The sequence below is a fragment of the Polypterus senegalus genome, chromosome 14 (assembly GCF_016835505.1).
Source record: "Polypterus senegalus isolate Bchr_013 chromosome 14, ASM1683550v1, whole genome shotgun sequence".
Classification (NCBI taxonomy): domain Eukaryota; kingdom Metazoa; phylum Chordata; class Cladistia; order Polypteriformes; family Polypteridae; genus Polypterus; species Polypterus senegalus.
In genome coordinates, this window is record NC_053167.1 from 118,376,961 (window position 1) to 118,392,867 (window position 15,907).

General features: G+C 36.3%; 1 protein-coding gene across 1 annotated transcript in view; it reads right to left on the reverse strand.

The window, feature by feature from the left end:
- Window positions 1-15,907, reverse strand: part of cdc73 (cell division cycle 73, Paf1/RNA polymerase II complex component, homolog (S. cerevisiae)) — a 342,051-nt gene that overhangs the window by 156,363 nt on the left and 169,781 nt on the right. The gene's annotated exons all lie outside the window — the stretch shown is intronic.

Genomic DNA, 15,907 nt, shown 5'->3' on the forward strand with positions numbered 1-15,907 from the left:
ACAGAGGTGCATTAATAAGATCTATGGTGCTGCTGTGTATTAAGATGTTCAGCACTGTAAAGCAGAACTTTCTGTGCTATTTTTGCAACACCTTTTGAATTAGCTATTGTGATATTGGCTCCATAAATTTTAAAGATGAAAACTTTCCAGTTAGCAATAAGCTCAAATTATCTACAAATCAAAGAAAACATGAATGTGAAAATGTAAAAACAAACATTTTACTTTTAAAATGAGTAGTGCTTTAAACAAATACTGGACACTCTTGCCAATGAGCTCTTATTTACAAGGCAATCAATTACATAGTACATTTCACATGGGGTTTCTAATGTCACACACAACCAGCTTCTTCCCATAAAGCCATTAAGAATACTAAGTACATATTTACAATAAAATAATACAACAATTAAAAGCTATTAGTACTTTTACAGCTTCTGCAGACATTTTAATAGGATATGCAAGAATTCAGCAAAACTAGCACTGGCTTCTGTTTTTCTTTTTTTGTTTTATTTTTAAAACCTTTGTCACAACTACATGTAGTGCCTGTTTGATTTTGCAATCAGATTGCTTACTTAAAATATCCTATGTGCCATAAATTTTCAAATCCAAAGAAAGACAAAGAAAAACGAGTAGAAAAAGGCACTAAAAATATATATAGTGTAGCTTCCAGTAGACAGAAATAAGTATGTAGTGATCTATAGTTTTTACTGCGAAGGAAAGAACTTAACAGATGGTGTGGAACTAGCTACTTGATTAAAAGTGGTCTCTGTAGAAGCACCCTGACTGTTTCACTGTTTTCTAGAGCAGGTTTCGCAATACATGGCAAGGGGATCTGCAAGATAACTGGTAAAATATGGTAAACAACACATAGTATACCAACAGTCTGGTTATTCTCTTCTCCTTTATTCTCTGTTTCACTTATTTTAAATAATCACCACATGACATCTAATTAGTACATTTCAAACCAGTACTCTGTACATGTGTCAACACCACTTCCACACTACTACCATCTTTAAAATGTACGCATTGGTTTATGTAAAGATTATTCCAACTTTCACAGAGATGGAAAATAACACTGACAACAATCATCAATACTTGAGAAAACCTCCAACAACACACTATAGAATAAACAATAAGATTTCATACCCATATACAAGGACATGTCTCCAACACTCTTACATGCAAGAAAGGACACACATCACTGGAAAAAAAGATATAACTGATCAAGGATTACTGACCCACAAGTGTAAAGTACAGCACTGCTTTCACAATCTTATCTTAGAGATCGAATTTCCTATATCGTAATCATAAAAGGCAATGTCGGGAGTATATAAGTTACATATAAGTTATATAAGCAAGTAACATTTTAGAGGAGGTGCTATAAAGAGAAAAAAACAAAACGGCATGGATTTCATTTTAGTGATACCACCAAATTTTACAATAGAATCAATTGTACAGTACAATAATGTACAATCAAGTACATTAACTTACATGTATTATGGAAAAAAATAAATGTAGAGTAAAACAAACAAAAAATAGAACAACTTCAATATTACTTAATTTGGAACTAAACAAATTGTGTCAACTAAAATAAACAAGCTGCATAGATTAAGACACATTGGTATAGGGCTGTCGTAATGCTTCTTTACAGATCTATTGTGGTTTGTGTGTTCATTTCCTTCTATTTATAATCCAGCATGTGCTCCGGTACAATAAACAAGCTGTCAACTATCTTTACTTGGAAATTTCTTTGAATGTGTGTGTGTATGTATATTTAAATAAATTACAAAGTTTCAATATCAGACAAATAAAGTAAGTATGTATGTATGTAACTCTCTCAAAAACTTCTGCAAAGATTTTGCAAACAAGTAGGACTGGTTGTACAACTAAATGGATCAGGCCACAAAAATCCAGGTTAAATAAACAACCATTTATGACGGATATGGATATTGGTACTGGATCAAAAACAACAGGCCTGAAGCTTGTAATGTAGAAGGAAAATTTTTTATTAGCATAAGAGAATAGCAAATTAGCATACGAGACATAGAAAGTAATTAAAAGCTTCTAAAACATTAGATTAAGCATAAATTAGAATGTTAAGCAAATAGTTAACTAAAAATCAGTTTTATTGCATTATTTTATAGGCTTACATTAAATTTTCCAAAGTAAAGAAAAGAATAGCTAATTGATGCAGCGAAACCAGTTTTGGACAGGATAAGAGTTTGAGGACACCTGTGATTCAAGGCTAGGAAGAGATAACATGGAAAAGAGGCCTCTAAAAGCAGCTGGATTGATGAATCAGCAGAAAGGCAACAAAAAGGCCTTTGCTGCAAGCAAGGTCACACTGTAATGCATAAAGAGAAAATCTTAGCAAATGCAGGCATTAGCAAAAATATTATAAGAATATATTAGCAATTAACTTTAGTGTAGAAATTAAGACAAATCAAGCATGGCAAGCAATGATCAAATGAAAGCACATACTATACTTCTTTTTAATTAAAGCTTAAGCTTCAGGTCACTATAGTAAAAAGTTTGGAAAGCCTAAGAGAGGAAAACCCATATATGGATTAGAAGCCTTGGCCAGTTAGAAAAAATGGGAACAGAATAGAAAGATAACACATTCCACAAGGAGATAATAAGGGTTCCCATGGAAACTCAAGATTTGGTCGGACGGGAGTAAAAGGGAGTCGGCCGGATTTAAGCAAAGAAGCTCATTAGAGCAAGGTTAGAAAAGATAGGAAATTACATCAGAAAAGCCCAAAGATGGAAAGAGGAAGTCTTCCACCCAGTCTTAGATCAATCAGAATAAGCCAAACAGACACCAAGAGGAACAATGGACAGTTGAACCAGGTGCAGAATGAGCTAATTGAATGAGCCAAAATGATAAGAAAAATTGTTATAAAAGCTTCAATGGCTGTAATGATCGTCGCTCAGCTCAATTTGACCGTATTGGGTTGAGTCCTTGTTATTTTTTGTGTTGATTTATTGCAATAAATCCTTAAAACTCTGTCTGTCTCGAGTCCTAATAGCCTTTATTTTTAGGTAAAAAACCTTCTGATGATGAATTTTTCGCCACGACAGTAACAAGGCAAACCTGATGCAACCCTTTTTGAAGGAAATCGGTTTCCACAGACACAGACACATACACACACCATGCAAAAATCAACTATGCAATAAATGCTGCAGAAAATACTGGGTAAATGTGCTGGTACAAATGATGTCAGGATATCCTAATTTAACAGGCAGGTAGTTTCAAGCAATTTTTTCTTTTTCCTTACCGTAACAGTCTAGCAACCACCAACAAAGAAAAACAGGTCTCGCATTCAAATAAAATAATATCCGATGATGCCAGATCTTAAGCATAGAGGTGTCCGATGAATGTGCTGACTTTCTGTGAGGTTCACATTTGATTAAAAAATGTGAACTAAACATTAAAAGTCAAGCTAAGTAATAATTTTCTGATTTTTTTTTAAGCGTTTTCACCTTCTACTGCCTATTTTGAGGTGGGTGTGTATTATGTGTAAATATTACCAATCACCAAAAACTCATTGAAAATGGGATCCCTGCAAAATAAAAGGGATCTACAAAATACCTCAAAAAAAGCACTAAATGTTGCAAAAAAAAAAAAAAAAAAAAAAATCAATGAATATGAAAATTGTACAGAATAAAAGTTGCATAGTTTTCTACAAGGAAGGATGAAGGAAAAATTACCAGAGAAAAACTGGTAATATGTACTAAATAACTGGGTGTCTGAATGTCTTTTGAATATGCCACATTCAGTGCTTTTTGAACCTGTTAAATTAGAGCAAGTTAACAATACCTCTGCATTAAATATGTCATGTTTATATTTGCATTCTGTAGCAAGTATGTTAGCATCTTTTCACGAGACACTCAGTGAGGCATGCAATTTAAACAGGGAAGGTCAAACTTATACTGTACATACTGTAAACACTGTAGCATTAGACTTTAGGCATTTAAAGAAAATTGATGTGCTTTAATATGATGCAACATTAACACTGGTTAAAATTAATGGTTTGCAATGATGGCAAAAAACTAAAGTTTTAAAATACTTGAGTGTAACTATACTAATTTAAAAAGATTACATTTTGGTTGCACTGTAAGTGAAAACACTCAATTTTATTATAATAGTAAAAATAATGTTTTATTTGAGTGTCTTCAAAGATGTAATTAAATAAAAACATTATATCATAAAACTACAAAAAACATTTACGAAAAGAAAACAAACAAGAACAAAGAGAAGACAAGTTTGAGAAAGTTGAACAAGGACGTCTTGTTTTCCTTTTCACATAAAGTTTAAAGTGATTACATCTTGCCTGAAAAGGTGCCTCGAAAGCGTGCATATTGTAATCTTTTTAGTTAGCCAATGAAAGGTGTCATTTTGCTTGGCTTTTCTCTTTTCACATAAAGAAATGGAATCAAGCAACCAAACACATTTGGAAGTGAACTAAAGAGGTGATAAATGACAAAACTAAAAGTCTGATTTCAAAGGACAAAAAGGCAGGCAGAAAAGGAGGAAAGCAGTGGAGTGCTTTATAAGTGAGTACAATAATATTAAAGTCAATTCAGTTTAATGACTGGAAGCCAGAAAAGTTTATATAGAGCAAGAGCAAAATGATTTTGAGCCTCAGTTTAACACCATACCTTAATAAACATGCAGCTGAATTCTGAACTAACTGGTACTTGTTAATATCTTTTGTATCCCAGCAAAACCAAACACTGAGGAAACACACACAGTGAAGGACGTAGCCTTGAAATGTTACAGAGACGGCAAAAGGTCACGTGGTATATAACATTAGCCTGGGACTTCATAGATAAAGTGCTGCCACAAAATAAATCAATTGCCTAACTTGTAGAAAGAAATTAAAGTGTTATGATAAAGATGTTTTGAAAGGATACCTTTTGATATTATAAGAAGATTTTCAGACTGTCTCTGGGCATAATATAATTTGGGGATTTCATTTATTTATTATTGAGAAACTAAATAAAAAGGAAGGAGAACAAACATCAGAAAACTTGGTGGAAAAGCAAAATTGAATGTCATCAGCATAACAATGAAATTGAATACCCTGGTAATGCATAACTTATCCAAGAGGAATGTAATAGAAAAAATGGCAAAGTTCTTATCCCTGTGGCACACCATGGGCAATCAATGAACAAAGAAATTAACGTTATTTAGATGAATAAATTACATTCTATAGGTTAAGTATGACTGAAACCATGAAGAACTGGTATTGGCTATGCCCAAAGAGAACAGGAATTCCAATAGCAGTGTGTAAGAAATTGTTAAATGCTGAACTAAGATTAAAAAGGACAAGAATGCTTAGTAATACACAATTAGCCACCTGAACCAGGTCTTTTTTTATCAAAGTTGTTTCAATGCTGTGTTTAGAATTGAAGCTAGTTCAAAGAGGTTCAAAAAATGTGTTAAGTCTTTAAGTAATCCTGTAGTTGTGAAGCAACAATGAGATGTCAACTTTTGTAAGTAAACATATTGTAATTAATAATAAGTTTTATTTATGTAGCACCTTTCATACACTCAAGGACACTTTACAATTCAATAAACACATTAACAAGACAATAGAAATTACATACAAGAAAATGAATAATACTTATTGAAGAGATGTGTTTTAACAGGAGCTTGAAATGAATAACAGATTTTTCCTTGCGCTGGCTAAGAGGAAGAGCATTCCAGATTTTAGGGGCTATCACACTGAAATCTCTGCCACCCATAGCTACTAACCAGTATTTTGGTACAATGAGTAAGTTAGTGTCCAATGATCTTAATGCACGAGCAGGAGTGTAAGGAAGCAGAAGCTCAGACAGATGATGTGGGGGTTAAACCATGATTGGCTTTAAAGGTGAAAAGAATAATTTTATATTTGATTCTCGAAAAGACTAGTAACCAATGCAAATCATAAAGGACAGGAGTGATGTGAGTAGATTTTTTAGTGTGTGTAAATAGACAAGCAGCAGAATTCTGAACATATTGTAATCTATTGATATATTTAGTCGGGAAGCAGAAGCCAGATCGCACACAGTGTACTCTCACCAGGAACCGGAACTCCAAACTTTTATTCCTAAAATCATTGCATTTACACACTACTTTTAACAACAGGAGTGATGGGAGCAATTTTAAGAGAATAAGAGCAATACCGTAGAAAACTGAAGAGATATTTATACCGGTGAAGAAAGGAGTGAAGAAAAGTAAATAAACTTTAAAATGGACAGTAGTGCTGGGCGATATACCAGTTCATACCGAAATTTACTTTTTTTGTTATGATATGGATTTTTCTTATACCGCAACACCGGTTTAAATCACATAAACGAGGTTCGGAACGTGGCGCAGCGGGAAACTGTTCAAAGGGGGACCTTTTTCACTGCTATTCACGTGTAATGTAGTGCAAGTGTTAGCATAGACCTAGAATTACTAGACACCGCATGACCAGCAGCATCGTACATCAACATCGCCACCATATTGCAAGGGGCACTGCTGTGGAGTGAAGTGATGAATAATGTGCTGCTTGGGATTGTATAAACTGCTGTATGCTCCAAACAAGATGCCTGGGGATTACATTTCATAGGTAAGGCTGAACAATTGTTTTGGTTATATTTGGCCATTAGAAAATCCCGTTTTATAATCTTACCTCTCAAGGTCACCTTACAATAAAATTAAACAACATTAGTAAAATTTAAAACAAGAGAATGATAAACCAAAAAGCAATAATTAGCAAACAAAGATAACTGGCAGTAACAGCGTAAAATTCTCAACTGGTATGCCAGTTTGAAAAGATAAGTTTTGAGGGAAGTTTCAAAATGTGTTATTGAATCGAGCTGACGTATATGAGAAGGAAGAGAATTCCTGAGTTGAGTAGCACTACGAGAGACGCTTGAGCTCCCATAGAACAGAGTTTGACATGTGGTACAGTAAGTAGAGCTGCAGGTGAGGATCTGAGTGAGCGAGAGGAGTGCAAGTCTGTAGGAGATCAGTGAGGTTGTGGAGAGCTTTAAATGTTAACAGCAGTATTTTGTATTGTATTCAGTAGTGAACAGGGAGCCAGTGAAGTTGAGTGAAGTGAAGTTCAATGGATTTTGAACAAGTTATTATGCTGGCAGCAGAATTTTGAAGAAGTTGTAAGCGATGGATAAGTTTTTGTGGGATGCCAGCTAGAATAGCATTACAGTAATCTATACGTGAGGTGACTAGGCCATTAACCAGTACTTCAGTACTGTGTTGCGTAAGAACAGGATGTCTAGAAATGTTTCGGAGATGGAAGAAGGCTGTCTGAGAAATGTTACTTATTTGGGAGGAATTATTTAATGATAATAATTTATTATTATTATAATTATTATTTAATAATTGCCATTATTAGTGTATAAATGGATATACAGTACAGGCCAAAAGTTTGGACATACCTCATTCAATGTGTTTTCATGACCATTTACATTGGTAGATTCTCACTGAAGGCATCAAAACTATGAATGTACACATGTGGAGTTATGTACTTAACAAAAAAGGTGAAATAACTGAAAACATGTTTTATATTCTAGTTTCTTCAAAATAGCCACCCTTTGCTCTGATTACTGCTTTGCACACTCTTGGCATTCTCTCGATGAGCTTCAACAGGTAGTCACCTGAAATGGTTTTCACTTCACAGGTGTACCTTATCAGGGTTATTTAGTGGAATTTCTTGCTTTATCATTGGGGTTGGGACCAGCAGTTGTGTTGTGCAGAAGTCAGGTTAGTTGGACTATCATTTATTTTTCAACAGGACAATGACCCCAAACACACCTCCAGGCTGTGTAAGGGCTATTTGACCAAGTATTTTTGATGCCTTCAGTGAGAATCTACCAATGTAAAATGGTCATGAAAATAAAGAAAACACATTAAATGAGGAGGTGTGCCCAAATGTTTGGCCTGTACTGTAAATAACTGCATGTAAACGATTCACCAAAATCTGTTGTATGTAAACAATACTGTTTTAAACGTTTTTTCATCAGAAAACCCGGTTTCCACTTCTACCTGTATTAGTTTAAATGGCACTTTTGCCACTTCCAATAGGGCGGACAGGCAGTATAGAAGAGAAAAATGTATATATTAGCATAAATAGCATATTAGCATTAATAGCCATAAAAAGTAATTAAAAGCTTCTGAAATATTAGATTAAGCATAAATTACAAAGTCAAGAAAATATAAGTCAAGCAAATGGTTAACTAAAAATATCAGTCATATTGCATTATTTTTTAAAGCTTAAAGCAGAATTGCTAGTGTAAGGAAGAATCAGAACAGGGCAAGAATGACATACAGAAACTACCCGAGGACAGGATAAGGAGGAATAAGAACACCTGTGTTCAAGGCTAGGGAGCTGAGGAATGATAAAACTGACTTAATATAGAAAAAATGGTTCTGGTAGGCACGTAAGAAGCCAGCTAGAACAGTGAGTAAGCAAAAACAGCAAAAGGAAGATGATGTAATGTATGGAAAGTAAAATTAATGTATTCATGTATTAGCATAAATAAATAAATATAGACAAATATATAAGCATTTGCCTTAGTGCAGACAGAAATGCAAGTCAGGACTGCCACACAATGATTAAATAAAAGCACATACCATATTCCTTTTTAAATTAAAGCTTAGCTTCAGGCCACCACTATACAACAGGTTGAAAGGCTTAGAAAAGGAAATGACACAAGAAAAGCCCAAAGATGGAAAAAGGAAAACATCTGCCCGGCCGAAGGCCAATCAGAAATAAGCAAAACGGAAACTAGCGATGAACAATGGGCAGTAAGAACAGGTGCAGAATGAGCTAATTGAACAAGGTCAAAGTGATAAGAAATGATATATACGTTTTGGGTTTTGAACTGTTTGGGGCTCAGCTCAATTTGGCCATATTGGGTTGAGTCTGTGTGTTATTATTTGTGTTGTTTTATTGCAACAAAGCTTTAAAACTCTGTTTGTCTATCCGGGGTCCTAATAGCCTTCATTTTCAGGTAAAAAGCCTTCTGGTGACAATTTTTCGCCACGACAGCTGACGTATCGTGTCAACTGGGCAGCACAGTGAATGCGGCGTCTATCTATATACGTCTATGTGCGTTCGTGGAGATGTTGCGCAGGGGCTCTTTTTCACTGCTACACCACTAAATAGGCATGAAACGGAGAACATGCGGTAGTGTAGGTATTGCGCGGTGAAAATGGACAGAGAACATTCCAAAACTGAAGCTGACAATAAAGTTGAACATGATGACACAGAAGAACTTTTGCTGAAAAAAAAAAGGAATCACGTTCGTTGCCTGGATATACTTTGGCTTTAAAAGGTCGGATGTGGACCATTATGCTCAAATGTGTGAATACTGTTTCTATACTACTGGATAATACTGCAAGCCAAGTTGTACTTGTTTATTTTTTTTTCAATACAGTGTAATGTATCTGGGTACTGTGTAATAGTGTGATGACATGTTGACTTTATTCTCAACATTTCCACTTTAATCTCGACGCTTATGACAAGAATAAAGTCGACATGTTCACTTTATTCTCGCCGTTTATGTCAAGATTAAAGTCGACATGTTGACTTTATTCTCGTAATTTGTCATTAAAGTAGAACATTGTAAACTAAACTTCAGCGTGAAATGAATATTTAATTTACTAGATTTTCTCAAATCCCGTCATAAGTTATATAGCACATTAAATGCTTTGTGTTAAGTGTTCCCTGAGCCACGGTAAATTGGTACATGCTTCTTAAACTGACTTCCTCTTGTACTGACGAGGCGCCGGCAGCGATCGCCGCACGGAATACATTCACTTCATGATATTCCTACTCCATGAACATTTAGAATGCTAAGATAAATCTATTCTAATAAAAGGTAAAGCACTGACTGACTGACTCACTGACTCATCACTAATTCTCCAACTTCCCGTGTAGGTGGAAGGCTGAAATTTGGCAGGCTCATTACTTACAGCTTACTTACAAAAGTTAGGCAGGTTTCATTTCGAAATTCTACGCATAACGGTCATAACTGGAACCTACTTTCGTCCATATACTGTATACGGCCATAGCCTGCAGCTCGGTCGCCATGTGAGGAGGAGTTGCGTCTCGCATCATCACGCCTCCCACATAATTGAGTGCCTGCCCATATAAGGTAAATATTCGCGGGTGAAGGACTGTGCTTAGCATATTCATAAGTGCAGCTACTGCGGAAATCCTGCGAAAGGGCAAGAGAAACTTTTAAGTGCCGGGTCTTAGCTCAAATTAAATAAAGCCGTGGACATCGCAAGATCGCACGAGACTTATTAAATAATTCTAAATAGTCTGTCCGCTTCCTTTCATAGCTTTTCCAATGGTTATGCTGCTTCCAGACATGTATTTTCGTATTAAAGCATTTAACCAATCACATTTCAGCCATCATTTGTCGCCAGGCAGAGAGGCTTTCACAATCCGTTCTGCAGGTCCTCCAACACAGAATAAATGTCGATTAAACTGCTGCGTCAAACAATCAGATTTTGAGTTGTTGTCAGTAGGGCCCTCTAACAGGCATACGGCAACATCACTGTTTTCGGACCCATTGATTGGATAGAAGCCGATATGAGGAACTCTATGAGGCCACTGAACGCACCATAGGCGCTCCAAACGCAAAATCCTCGCACGCACTACCGCCAACTCCATGGCAGGATTCTGGACAATATTTGCCAGACACAGACCAGATTTCAAGATCACGAAAAACTGATGTTTGTCACGCTCCTCGACCCCCAGAAGTTTCGGGAATACAAGAAAAATTTCCCACATGCAGCATTCTCTAGTTTAACACTGATCTGTCTTGGCTAAAAACAGAACTGACTGTAATGTATGCTATGAATGATTTTGCAGGAAAATCTCCCACTGATCTCCTTGACTTCCTTCATCAGAAAAATCTGAATGAGAGCATGGGGCAGCTGTACACATTGGTATATTTGGCGGTGACCATTCCCATGTCCACTGCTTCAGTCAAGCAGAGATTTTCAGCCCTAAAGCGAATTAAAACTTATGCCAAAAATACGACACGGCAGGTCTGACTTTCAGCATTAGCTTCGATGGTGATAGAAAAGGACTTTTTGATGGAACTAAAGCGCACGGATAATCTGTACGACAGAGTAATTGAACTGTTTTTGAGGAAAAAGAGGAGGATGGATTTTGTTTACAAATAATACGAATTTTTGTAACTTAAATGTTGCGATTTTCCTAAATAATATTGCAAGTTTGAGTTATTATTGATGTTATATATGTGTGTCACGGCTGTAGCTGCAGTAGAAAGGAACTTGTTCACCCCTGGTTTGTCTATTCAATAAAGGCATTTATTAAGGCTACAGGAGTTATCTGTGATGCAGCGGCACTTTATACTGTATTTCTGCATATTAAGATGGTTTTTATAACCATAAATAATTTTTTGAGGGGCGGGTTAATTCAAACAGAGCACTACTGAAGGCCTAGGTGTGAAATGCACGGTCCACCACTGGTGTCACCAGATGATACGTAAATTTGATGAACATTACAACCCGAAAATCAACGAAACTGTAGAGAGGTTCAGATTATACTTCTCCCAGTGCGTCTCTCTAAATCCTCCACGCAGGAACATTATCATAAGGCTTAACAATTCTATTGTTACACCTTCTACGTGCACCCAACCGTCCTTATTACGGAGTTTTCCTTGTTTTACCACTGGCTGCTTCTTTCCATTCACCTTCCCGAATCTTTATTTAAACAGTTTTCCTTCTCCCTTTTCGTTCAAAATACGCGCCTCCTTGCCTTTTTACAGTCAGCTCTCCTTATGTCACACCATGGTACGTTTAGCACAAGTTAATACCAGGAATGCCAGTTACACATCTTACATTCACGAGTAGCGATTTTCATAGTGAACACTTCGATGAATGAAACCTGTTATCTTTACAACGGTTGACAAACATGGAATGTAACTTCAAAACAACACGTCCTCAAAATACGAACCTGATTGAAAGAAATAATGATAATCAAATCCTTGATGACAGCAAGACTCATAACAGTGACAAAACAATTACACTGACAATCAGGTTATGTTATTTTTAAAATGTTTCCTTTTCTTTTTCATAACGTCTTTAACACAATACTTCTCCGCTGTGAATTGCGGGTATTTTGCTAGTACTTGATATAATTTTCATGATGAAATGCATTAAAGCATGTATTAATCACGTGGGGGGCATGGCGGCGTGGAGGTTGCACTGCTGCCTTGCAGCAAGGGGGTCTCGGGTGTACCCTACCTCGAATTTGAATGTTTTTCTGGTGGGTTTACTCGGTGTGATTCAGTTTCCTTTCAAAGTCATGTAAGATGTGGGGCTTTGTTACGCTATATTAACCCTGCTAGTGTATACGTTGCTTGCATTCACCCTGCAATGTGCTGGCTTTCAGAGAGCAGGAATATCATGAAGTGAATGGATTATGTGTAGTGATCGCTGCCGGCGCCTCCTCTTAGTGCGGAGGAAGTCAGTTTAAGAAGCGTAGTGATTAACAACTGGGTCGGGGAACACAACACAAAGCATTTAATATGCTACATTAACTTATGCAAATTTATTAAAAATAAAAAAAATGAAAAAGCACATGTACATAAGTATTCACAGCTTTTGCCATGAAGCTCAAAATTGAGCTCAGGTGCATCCGGTTTCCCCTGATCATCCTTGAGATGTTTCTGCAGCTTAACTGGAGTCCACCTGTGGTAAATTCAGTTGATGTGAAATGATCTGGAAAGGCACACACCTGTCTATATAAGGTCCCACAGTTGACAGTTCATGTCAGAGCACAAACCAAGCATGAAGTCAAAGGAATTGTCTGTAGACCTCCGAGACAGGATTGTCTCGAGGCACAAATCTGGGGAAGGTTACAGAAAAATTTCTGCTGCTTTGAAGGTCCCAATGAGCACAGTGGCCTCCATCATCCGTAAGTGGAATAAGTTTGAAACCAACAGGACTCTTCCTAGAGCTGGCCGGCCATCTAAACTGAGCGATCAGGGGAGAAGGGCCTAAATCAGGGAGGTGACCAAGAACCTGATGGTCACTCTGTCAGAGCACCAGAGGTCCTCTGTGGAGAGAGGAGAACCTTCCAGAAGGACAACCATCTCTGCAGCAATCCACCGATCAGGCCTATATGGTACAGTGGCCAGACGGAAGCCTCTCCTTAGTAAAAGGCACATGGCAGCCCGCCTGGAGTTTGCCAAAAGGCACCTGAAGGACTCACAGACCATGAGAAACAAAATTCTCTGGTCTGATGAGACAAAGATTGAATTCTTTGGTGTGAATACCAGGCGTCCCGTTTGGAGGAAACCTGGTACCGCTCATCACCAGGCCAATACCATCCCTACAGTGAAGCATGGTGGTGGCAGCATCATGCTGTGGGGATGTTTTTCAGTGGCAGGAACTTGAAGACTAGTCAGGATAAAGGGAAAGATGACTGCAGCAATGTACAGACACATCCTGGATGAAAACCTATTTCAGAGCGCTCTTGACCTCAGACTGGGGCGACAGTTCATCTTTCAGCCGGACAACGACCCTAAGCACACAGCCAAGATATCAGAGGAGTGGCTTCCTGACAACTCTGTGAATGTTCTTGAGTGGCCCAGCCTGAGCCCCGACTTGAATCCGATTGAACATCTCTGGAGAGATCTTATAATGGCTGTGCAACGACGCTTCCCATCCAACCTGATGGAGCTTGAGAGGTGCTGCAAAAAGGAATGAATGGGCAAAACTGGCCAAGGATAGGTGTGTCAAGCTTATGACATTATATTCAAAAAGACTTGAGGCTGTAATTGCTGCCAAAGGTGCATCGACGAAGTATTGAGCAAAGGCTGTGAATACTTATGTACATGTGATTTCTCAGTTTTTTTATTTTTAATAAATTTGCAAAAACCTCAAGAAAACCTTTTTCACATTGTCATTATGGGATGCGGTGTGTAGAATTCTGAGGAAAAAAATGAATTTACTCAATTTTGGAATAAGGCTGTAACATAAAAAAATGTGGAAAAGTAATGCGCTGTGAATACTTTCCGGATGCACTGTAAATAAAATATATATATATATATATATATATATATATATATATATATATATATATATATATATATATATATATATATATATATATATATATATATACACACACACACACACACATAAATCTGTGCCACCTGCTGGCCAAATACAAAACTGGCAAATGTTAAACTTAATTTTAAGCTTCAGAAATCATGGACCATAGTCTCACCACAGGAAAAAAATACAGAATATAAAACTAAAATTTAAATGCTCATTGATTATTTAGTATAATAAGAAAAGACAGCTAAAAAACAGAAAGCAATACATTCAAAGCCTGTAATTTGGAACATTTGAAATACATATTATAAATTGAATTTCACCAGTACAGATCAGCTTAAGCAATAATTCTACATCTTCTATAGCAATAGAATAATTTTACACCAGAGTGCTACACATGAATATTTTAACACACTGTCTTAAAATCAAAGCACAAACAGTACTGTTGGCATGGTGAATGAACAATGGGATTTCAACTTTTAAACAACTACACTGCAACATCTTTTCAATATAAATGTATAATCTTAAATACACGTTTACGAAGATGCTCATATAAAAATTTGTGACTTAACTTGGACAGACTATGTTGTTCTGGCATTTAACACAAGTCAGAAGGAAAGACTGAGAGTGAGAGTGTTTTATATGATGATGGTTGGCCGTGTGCTAGAGTTCACAGATTACTCTGTCCTCTATATGTTACACATCATTTAAATTATCTGTCATTTTTTATGTCTGGGTGAAAATAACAAAAATGAAGACAGTCCTTTGTGGACTAGAGTAGCCTACAACTTGTCAGTTCCTAATACTGTATATAATGCTTTTCTTATAGATAAGAAATGTCTCTGGGATATAAGATTAGTAATATGCTATCTCTATCTATTTCACAAAACACTTAGTAACAGATGGCAAAGACACTGTAATCTAAAGAATGGAAAAGATAACAGCAAAGACAAGGTGTACATAGGATACATTACTGGCGATGACTTTCAGACTATATGAGTGATTATTTGGGTAATAAGAACCGTAGTCAAGGTTAAAGGGACAAATTGAATACCACATATACAATGATCTTTTGTGCCCCTGCTTATTTCCCATCTCTAAAATAATAAGGATATGCAAGACAATGGAAACATATTGCAATTGAATGCCAAATATTGAAACATAACCAGATTAGCTAAAAAAATGCCTTTGTCTCGCTTTCTAACTGAAGTCTTTGAATAATATGGAATAACTGAAGAAAATTTGCACAAAAATCATTAAAGCATAAGGCTGCATTTTTTTAGTTCAATTAAAAACTTTAATATAGGGGTCAACTCCTATAAGAGTGCACTTCACAGAGAATACTGTAGTCGGTTACATAAAAATGTGATCTTAGAACCACAACTTTTCTAAAAAGTTGTATTTTTCTGCAGTCTTTTGACCACTGTATTTTAATTTGACATACAGTAACAACGCTAACTGTGTTAAATGACCAGCATATTTCAGCTACAGAAAAGAATAATCAGGGACTCCAAAATTTAGCTTAGATAATAATGTACGAAAAACATTACAAAATAAAAGTATTTTCAGATGTGATGCTAGACAAACACTGCAATGCTATGTCAGTTTAAAGTATGCACTGTTAATATCCAAAATTGTCTTACAAATAAAAATAAATAAAAATACCCTCAGCAATCTTCTGAAAACGAAACATGTCAATTATGAGAATGTCTCATTTCTTGAAATCAGCAAGAAGATTGAGGTTTAGCAATATCTGCCTGTGTAGACAATAAATCCTTCCTAGTTTGATTATATATCATTGGGAGGTAC